The following is an 8,868-nucleotide window of genomic DNA, read 5'->3' as shown; positions in this document are numbered from 1 at the left end:
TACTTTGCTGCCTTCAATGTCTTGCTAGAATTTGCAAGTGACACAATGGAACAAGTTGGAAATGAAAAAAAATATAATATACTCTTACGTGGGACTTGGTTTTGCGGTGGTTGCTGTGACTTTTGCAATTCTAGAAGTTGTATGGCTCAAGAAAAACAAAAAGCCTATTACATTTTTAGAAGTTTTTTTTTCTTATTTCTACTTTAGGCCAGCTTATGGCATCTATTTTGGAAATAATACTTATTCTATACAAAAAAGAGTGAAGGCTTAAGTTTTCCATCTTCTCAGCTATGTTTTCCACGTCTACACTTGCTCTCAAGGTTTTTTCGAAAACGACTATTTCTAATTTTGTACATTGCGATTATTACGATAAAATGCGGATAATTGAGGTGGAACAGAAGAATATGAAGTCAAGAGAGAAGTTATTTCGTTGTTATGTCTGCACTCTTCATGACCATCCCAACCACTGGAATTTCTATTGGCTCGATAGTGCTGCCAATGATGATCATAAGCTTTTTAACGGTGTTGGTACTGCTCATGATCAAGAAGTTTCTATTGGTCTGCCTCTCTTGCCCTGTCATCCTACTCCGTACTGTGAGATATGAGTGATGAAACTTCATACCACAAAATATAAAGGAAGAATCGTATATACTTTTACAAACTCATAGTTACTTGAATCTAGCCATGTATATGATACTTGCAGGATTTTGAACATATATATAGAGTATAGGATTTGAGAAGTATATATATTACATTGGTTGTATGGTTATAGGATTTTGAACATATGTGTGGTGTAAGGAAATTATTGTCATGAAAACACTTCTAATGCAAACAAACAATCAAAAACCGAAAATCATTTCAAATCGTCAGAATCTCACCCAAAAAAAAAATCAAATCAAATCAAATCAAAATCATTCAAATCGAGAAAAACCACAACAATAAAAGAAACACAGTTAGGCAATATATAGAATGTGTCCCTGTAAACATTCATGAGCTTATGGATGCAAATATTTTACCTTAAAATCAACATATCTCTCTTCAATCCTTGTTTCGCATATAGCCCCTCAAATCTGTCAATTCCTTGAATTCAGCTTCAAAGAATCAAGCTAAGATACCACCGATTCGATTGATCAATCAATCAAGTCGGTGGCATCAATCGAGATTTAGGGATTCGCTCGATCAATCGAATCGATGGTATCTTAGCTTGATTCTTTGAAGTTGAATTCAAGGGATTGACAGATTTGAAGGGCTATGTACGTAACAAGGATTGAAGAGAGATAGGTCGATTTTAAGGTAAAATATTTGCATCCATAAGCTCATGAATGTTTACAGGACACATTCTATATTGTGCTTAACTGCGTTTCTGTTATTGTTGTGGTTTTGCTCAATTTGAATGATTTTGATTTTTTTTTTTTTTTTTTTTTTTTTTGCGAGATTCTGATGATTTGAAATGATTTACGATTTTTAATTGTTTGTTTGCATTAGAAGTGTTTTCATTACAGTAATTTCCTTACACCACATATATGTTCAAAATCCTATAACCATACACCATGATGCATACAATCCTACGCTCTTGTATATGATGACCTGCTATTGATCTTGCTGATATTCTTGTTATTTTTTTTAATTATTTAGCATAATTTTAGTTTTGTAATTGTTGTTATCACAACAAAATATTTGTTTGATTGGAATTTTATACTTGTTTCATGTTGAACAATATGTTTATTTACTAGATATTATGTTTGTTTAAGCTATGTTTCGAAAAATCATGGGCATATTAATGTTGAACAATTTGTGATAAGTTGAATTTATTCCTCCGCTTCTTCACATTCATTCCTCTATTTCTTCATTATGTAATTATGATTTGCTCACACATTTCTTACAATAATTTGTCAAAGATTGTAAAAAAATCACCTCAATCACTATAATCATTTTTTTATTAATTTAAAATAATGACAGATTCTTACATGTTTAATTTGTAGTCATATGTAATAAAAATCTTTCATTATAATTATGAAGGAAAATTATTTGGTATTCTAGGAATATTACGTTTTTATACTCCTTCACTTATCATCATTCACCATGCCCCCTCGTGTTCCTTAATCACTCAACATAAAATCATAAGTCTCACCTTCTCCACCAATCATAATATTCTGAAACACAACGTGACTGTATTCTAGGAGTACGGAGAGAGTTAGGATTTGCACAGATAATATCCACACACTTTAAGATAGATAGTAGTTGTTGGTGTTAAGATTGTTGCTGGTATATATTGTTGATTATTCAATATTGTGTAATATCCTGTCAATATTAATATTTAATCTCTAATTGATTGAAAAAAATAAAATAAATAAAATTCCAACTTAAGTGATGTTATGAAGAAAATTTTTTACATAAACAAATGAAAACTATTAGTTTAAGTAATACCATACAAACAAATATATATATATATATATATACAAAATTATCACACGGTGATACTTTTAAAAAATGATTACAATTTCATGTTAAAGATTATAATTTTAATAATTAATAGGGTAAAATCTATTTTACCTTATTGTAGTATTGACTTGGATTATTTAATCTCCCTTACATTTAAAAAGAGCTAAAAACCACTCTTACATTTTAGACTAAAGTGCAATACTAACGTTGTTAATAATAAGTATAAAATGATGGTAATGCCCATTTACCTTCTTCATTGTCATTCTCTCTGCTTTGTTTACATATGTGGTTATATATACACATATATACATACTGTGGGGATATATTTTCTGAGTACCAACACGTGGCAAGGTGACGCCGACGTATCAGCCGAGGTGCCACGTGTCCTGGTCGTGACGCCGAGGTGATCTCGGCAAGGCAGAGGTTATCTCCGAAGATATCGGAATCCGAGATAAGTGGATAAGGGACAAGAGTCCTAGAATGAAAAGGGAACTCAACCTGGATGAGGGACAAGAGTCCTAGAATGAGAGAAGACTTCAGTTTGTATTAAGATAAGACTCTTAGAGAGTTTATCCTAATCTTACTGGGAGTCCAAGATTAGCAGTAATTCTGAGTCCATAGAAGTCAGGCTTCTATTGGGACTAGGTTTATGTTGGCTATAAAAGAGAGGCACCCCCATGGGTCTAAGGTATGCTTTTTAGGCTCAAGCTTGTGAGTTGAATAATTGATTATCTTTGAGAGATATACTCACTTGATCGTCGGAGTGCCCCCGGGTGGACGAACCACCGCGGGATTCTTATATTTCTGTTGCAGGTCAGTCCAGTGTCATCTATTCTGCCAGTGCTCTCTAGCTGAATTACTGAGTTGGCAGTGTGGTCGGAAAATTTCCCACACAATTTGGCGCCATCTATGGGAAAGAAAGAAGAATAGATGGCCAATAAAAGAAAGAAGAATAGATGGCCAATGACGGACAGAAGGATCAGACTGGAGACAACGCTCCTGCTGGGAATGGGAGATCTATCAACCTCGACGTTGAAGGGGACAATAGCAACGTAGAAACTCGTGACCAGAGTCACAGAGTGAAAGACGCCGGCCAAGAAGGTAACGCACCAAAGACAACAGATCGAAGCAGATACTACAACGAAGATGACCTCCAGGTATGGAAGGATAGATACCTGCGGAGGAACGAAGACCCTTCCAGAAAGGATGCAAAGACAGGGGGCATGAGCGCTCCCAAGGAGATAACATTCAAGTATAGAAGAACTCATCCTGAGTGAGCAGATCCCGGATTCCAGATCCTGGATCTCGGATCCGAGAAGACATGATCTCAGCCTAGACAAGTAGGCCTGAGAAGACGAGAGCTCAACCTAAGTGAGCAGATCCCGGAGCCTAGAAGGCATGATCTCGGCCTAGATGAGTAGGTCCAAGAAGAGAAGAGCTCAACCTGAGTGAGCAGATCCAAGACTCTAGCAGACAAGATCTCGGTACTTAAGTTCGAAAAGAGAAGAGCTCAATGAGCAAATCTCAGATTCTAGAAGATAAAAAAGAAAACACACAAGGTTGGACTGCAGTTAGCCAGGTTGAAGACCTTTTATAAGGTTCGCAAAGGAGTATGTGGAAGCCATGCAGGGGGCAGAGAGAAGAAGAATATGTTTACCACTTGTTAAAATTTGTAGCAATTTTCAAGTTGGTTAAACCAATTTGATGTTTACCACTTGTTGAAATTTGTAGCAATTTACAAGTTGGTTAAACCGATATGATGTTTACCACTTGTTGAAATTTGTAGCAATTTACAAGTTGGTTAAACCGAGAATATGTTTACCACTTGTTGAAATTTGTAGCAATTTACAGGTTGGTTAAACCGATATGATGTTTACCACTTGTTGAAATTTGTAGCAATTTACCAGTTGGTTAAACCGATATGATGTTTACCACTTGTTGAAATTTGTAGCAATTTCCAAGTTGGTTAAACTGAGATGATGTTTACCACTTGTTGAAATTTGTAGCAATTTACAAGTTGGTTAAACCGATATGATGTTTACCACTTGTTGAAATTTGTAGCAATTTACAAGTTGGTTAAACCGAGATTATGTTTAGCACTTGTTGAAATTCTGTGTGAATTTACAAGTTGAAGTTAAACCGAGATCATATTTAACACTTGTTGAAATTTTGTATGAATTTACAAGTTGAAGTTAAACCGAGATGATGTTTACCACTAGTTAAAATTTGTAGCAATTTACAAGTTGGTTAAACCGAGATGATGTTTAGCACTTATTGAAATTCTGTGTGAATTTACAAGTTGAAGTTAAAGCGAGATCATATTTAACACTTGTTGAAATTCTGTGTGAATTTACAAGTTGAAGTTAAATCGATGTGATATTTAACACTTGTTGAAATTCTGTGTGAATTTACAAGTTGAAGTTAAACCGATGTGATATTTAAACACTTGTTGAAATTTTGTGTGAATTTACAAGTTAAAGTTAAACCCAGGTCATGTTTAACACTTGTTGAAATTCTGTGTGAATTTACAAGTTGAAGTTAAACCAAGATGATGTTTAACACTTGTTGAAATTCTGTGTGAATTTACAAGTTGAAGTTAAACTGATATGATATTTAACACTTGTTGAAATTCTGTGTGAATTTACAAGTTGAAGTTAAACCGAGATGATGTTTAACACTTGTTGAAATTCTGTGTGAATTTACAAGTTGAAGTTAAACTGATGTGATATTTAACACTTGTTGAAATTCTGTGTGAATTTACAAGTTGAAGTTAAACCGAGGTCGTATCGGAAGAAGATTGGTTTAAACACTTGTTGAAATTCTGTGTGAATTTACAAGTTATAATTAAACCGAGGTTATGATAAAGGAAGATGGTTTAACACTTGTTGAAATTTTGAGAAAAATTTACAAGTTGAAGTTAAGCCGAGGTTATGATAAAGGATGATGGTTAAACACTTGTTGAAATTTTTGAGAAAAATTTACAAGTTAAAGTCAAGTTCAAGCAATATCTGCGTACTTGCCGAGACTACCAGGTTGTCAAAACTTGAAATATGAAAAACTGAAGTCTTGATAGAAGACATTGAAAAGGTGACAAGTCCTAAGCAACACTTGTGAAAATATCTGTTACAATATTTTCAAGTGTTAGGACAAGGCCGAGATGAGCAAGATTAAAAGTTGTGACAGAGGTATTTTACCTGAAGAGATTGCACAGTCAAGGTGTACTTTGAAGACATGCAAATTATTCTAAGTATATAATCATACAAGAGCAAAAAAAGAAAACATACATTCAAAGAAGAAATCAGATAAATGCATTTAAAGAAGAAAGAAGGCACTTCGGCCTGAATATTGAAAAATAAATTATTCAGACTACAAAAATGGCACGTCGGCCGGATTAAAAGCATACAAAGACGGACAAAGTACGAGGTACAAGGTACAAGGAGTAAAAGAAGGAAACAAAACTACTCGGCATCAATGGAAGGATATAGAACATAGTTGGGAAGACTTCTCAGCAGCCTTCTCGGCCTCGAGCTTAGCATCGATCTCCCGAAGAGTTTGATCAAGGCTCTTCTCGGCGATTGGCACCTCAGAGTTTGAAGGCAAGGATTGAAAGCAAGAATCTGGAAAAAGACACAGAAAACAGAAACAAGAATGTAATTCGTAATCAAGAATGGTGATGAAGCTATCAGGAAATCAAGACAAAAAGATTGCACAAGTGTGTCAAGCCAAGAACGGTGGCAGAAATCAACAGATGTGTGAACAGTGTGTATTCAAGAAGATGATTTGGAAACAATGGGTAAAACAGCAATGGTAATTAACAATGAAGCAGAGCTTCTTAGAAAGTAACAAGAAATAAAACCAGGAGGAACAGTGGCTTACCAGAAAGAGGGAAGCCGGAATGAGAATTGCCGAAGTCTGACGACAATGACAGAATGACGTAAACTTCACCGGAGGAGAGGAACGAAGACAGTTGCAGAAGCTTGAAAGCTTGGAACAATGACGGATTTAAGCAAAAGAGCTAGAAAGAGAAAAAGCCAGAGGATTGAATGAAAAAAGAGAAAAATAGTCAAGAAAATGACAAAGTTCAAGAATAAAGCCAAGTGCACAGGCACTAAGTAAGTATGTGAAGAACAAGAAAGTAATAACCCAAACACGATGCTACCAACAGAAAGCGGATATGACAAGAACAGTGCCAGGCATTCAAACAATTCAAAACTTGAAGACAGACGAAAATAGAAGGCAACAGATGGCAAGTAAACAGATTCAAAAGAGTTATGAAAGATTGAGCTTAATAGCAAGTAAAGAGTTTATGAACCTACAAAGTGAAATGAAAGCCGATATGATAAATCACCGGAGTCAAATAAATGACTGGAAATCGGGAACTCACCAGAGAGTGTGAGTGGAGCAGTTACAAAGCTCTTGGAGTTTGCGAATTAATGGAATCAAAACCTCGGCTAGGAGGTGCGATTTCAAGCAGCTTGGAAAGCATGAAACTTGATTCTTGACACCAGTGGACAGTAAAGTCCAGGGAACTTTGAGGTCGGCGAGTTTGATCTCGGACAGAGGGGCACAGATGAACGAACAGTGTAGGTTCCATCACCTCAGAATGCCGAGGTAATAGAACCTAGGGGGCAGTTGTGGGGATATATTTTCTGAGTACCAACACGTGGCAAGGTGATGCCGACGTGTCAGCCGAGGTGCCACGTGTCCTGGTCATGACGCCGAGGTGATCTCAGCAAGGCCGAGGTTATCTCCGAAGATATCGAAATCCGAGATAAGTGGATAAGGGACAAGAGTCCTAGAATGAAAAGGGAACTCAACCTGGATGAGGGACAAGAGTCCTAGAATGAGAGAAGACTTCAGTTTGTATTAAGATAAGACTCTTAGAGAGTTTATCCTAATCTTACTGGGAGTCCAAGATTAGCAGTAATCCTGAGTCCATAGAAGGCAGGCTTCTATTGGGACTAGGTTTATGTTGGCTATAAAAGAGAGGCACCCCCATGAGTCTAAGGTATGCTTTTTAGGCTCAAGCTTGTGAGTTGAATAATTGATTATCTTTGAAAGATATACTGACTTGATCGTCGGAGTGCCCCCGGGTGGACGAACCACCGCGGGATTCTTATATTTCTGTTGTAGGCCAGTCAGGTGCCATCTATTCTGCCAATGCTCTCTAGCTGAATTACTGAGTTGGCAATGTGGTCGGAAAATTTCCCATACACATACACATATACACAGTCATACATGTATCAAGTGGAAAGAATCGTTATATAGAAATTCTAAACCAAAAATGAGAAGGTATATAGAAATGAAGGCTCAAGGGTAGTAGAAGCAGTTAACAATAGAAACAGCAGAAATGAAAATGAAATCGATAATGATTGACGATTGTCCTTCACCTGCCCTTTAAATTTGCACAAAGATCTTAAAGTATTACATTTTAAAAATTGATACATATATAACTTTATATTTATATATAATGTAGATTTCTAACTTAACATATATATATATATATATATATATATTTACACATATATTTTGTTATTTTAACAAATCAGTACAGGGTTTTGCTTCCAAGCAAATCACGGGGTCGTTTAGATGCATAAAGGTGATTGCTTTATTGCCTCACAAAATGCTATTGGTTTAGATAAAACAAATAGAAATTAGGGAGTGGTTCATAGTCTCTCTTTTTTTTTTTCAAAAATTACCACCTAAAATAGTGAATATTTCTATTGTTTGTTGAGCAATGTAGGTATCCAAAAGGGAAGAGTGGAAAAAGGGTTAGGATTAGAGTTTTCATATTAGTTTGGGAAAGAAGATGATGATAAGGGCACATTTGTTATTTCACATTATATATTTTGACTTCACTTTGAATTTTTTTTCAAGCCAACTCTCAAATGAGAGAGATGAGACCTACTCTCTGTTAAATTAAATGGAATTTAAGACCGCGGAGAGTCGAGGTGCAAAATGGTTAAAATCATAAGAGAGGTTCTTGGCTATTTTTAAACGTGAGGGGGTTGAAGTGCTCCAAGACAATAACACAAGGAGATAAAATAGATTTTGCCCTAATTAATATTTATAAAATTTACTATTTATCTCTATTAATTTTTAGAATTTAAGTTGAATTGAAATTTCTCCAAAAATATATACCCATGTATAAAATCATCACAAAATGATGTGGCAAGTATTAATTTTATCAATTTAAACCATAAGACCATTAAAATGACTTATAATCAGGGTTGAACGTGGGCTAAGGCCACTAAGACTTGTGCCTAGGGCCCCCAAATTTTGGCCCAAAATAAAGCCCCAAATTTATTAATTTTATATTATACTGGAAGTCCAAAACCTAGTCTTTTTATTGTTTACATAATTTTATTTTTAGTGTGTAAAATTAATTTTTAAAAATTTTAAAATATTTTTTTGACATTTATTTTT

This window comes from Camellia sinensis, chromosome 11, assembly GCF_055761805.1.
Source record: "Camellia sinensis isolate YWXY chromosome 11, ASM5576180v1, whole genome shotgun sequence".
Classification (NCBI taxonomy): domain Eukaryota; kingdom Viridiplantae; phylum Streptophyta; class Magnoliopsida; order Ericales; family Theaceae; genus Camellia; species Camellia sinensis.
The sequence above is the reverse complement of the archived record's forward strand: the minus strand, read 5'-3'. Positions refer to the sequence as shown.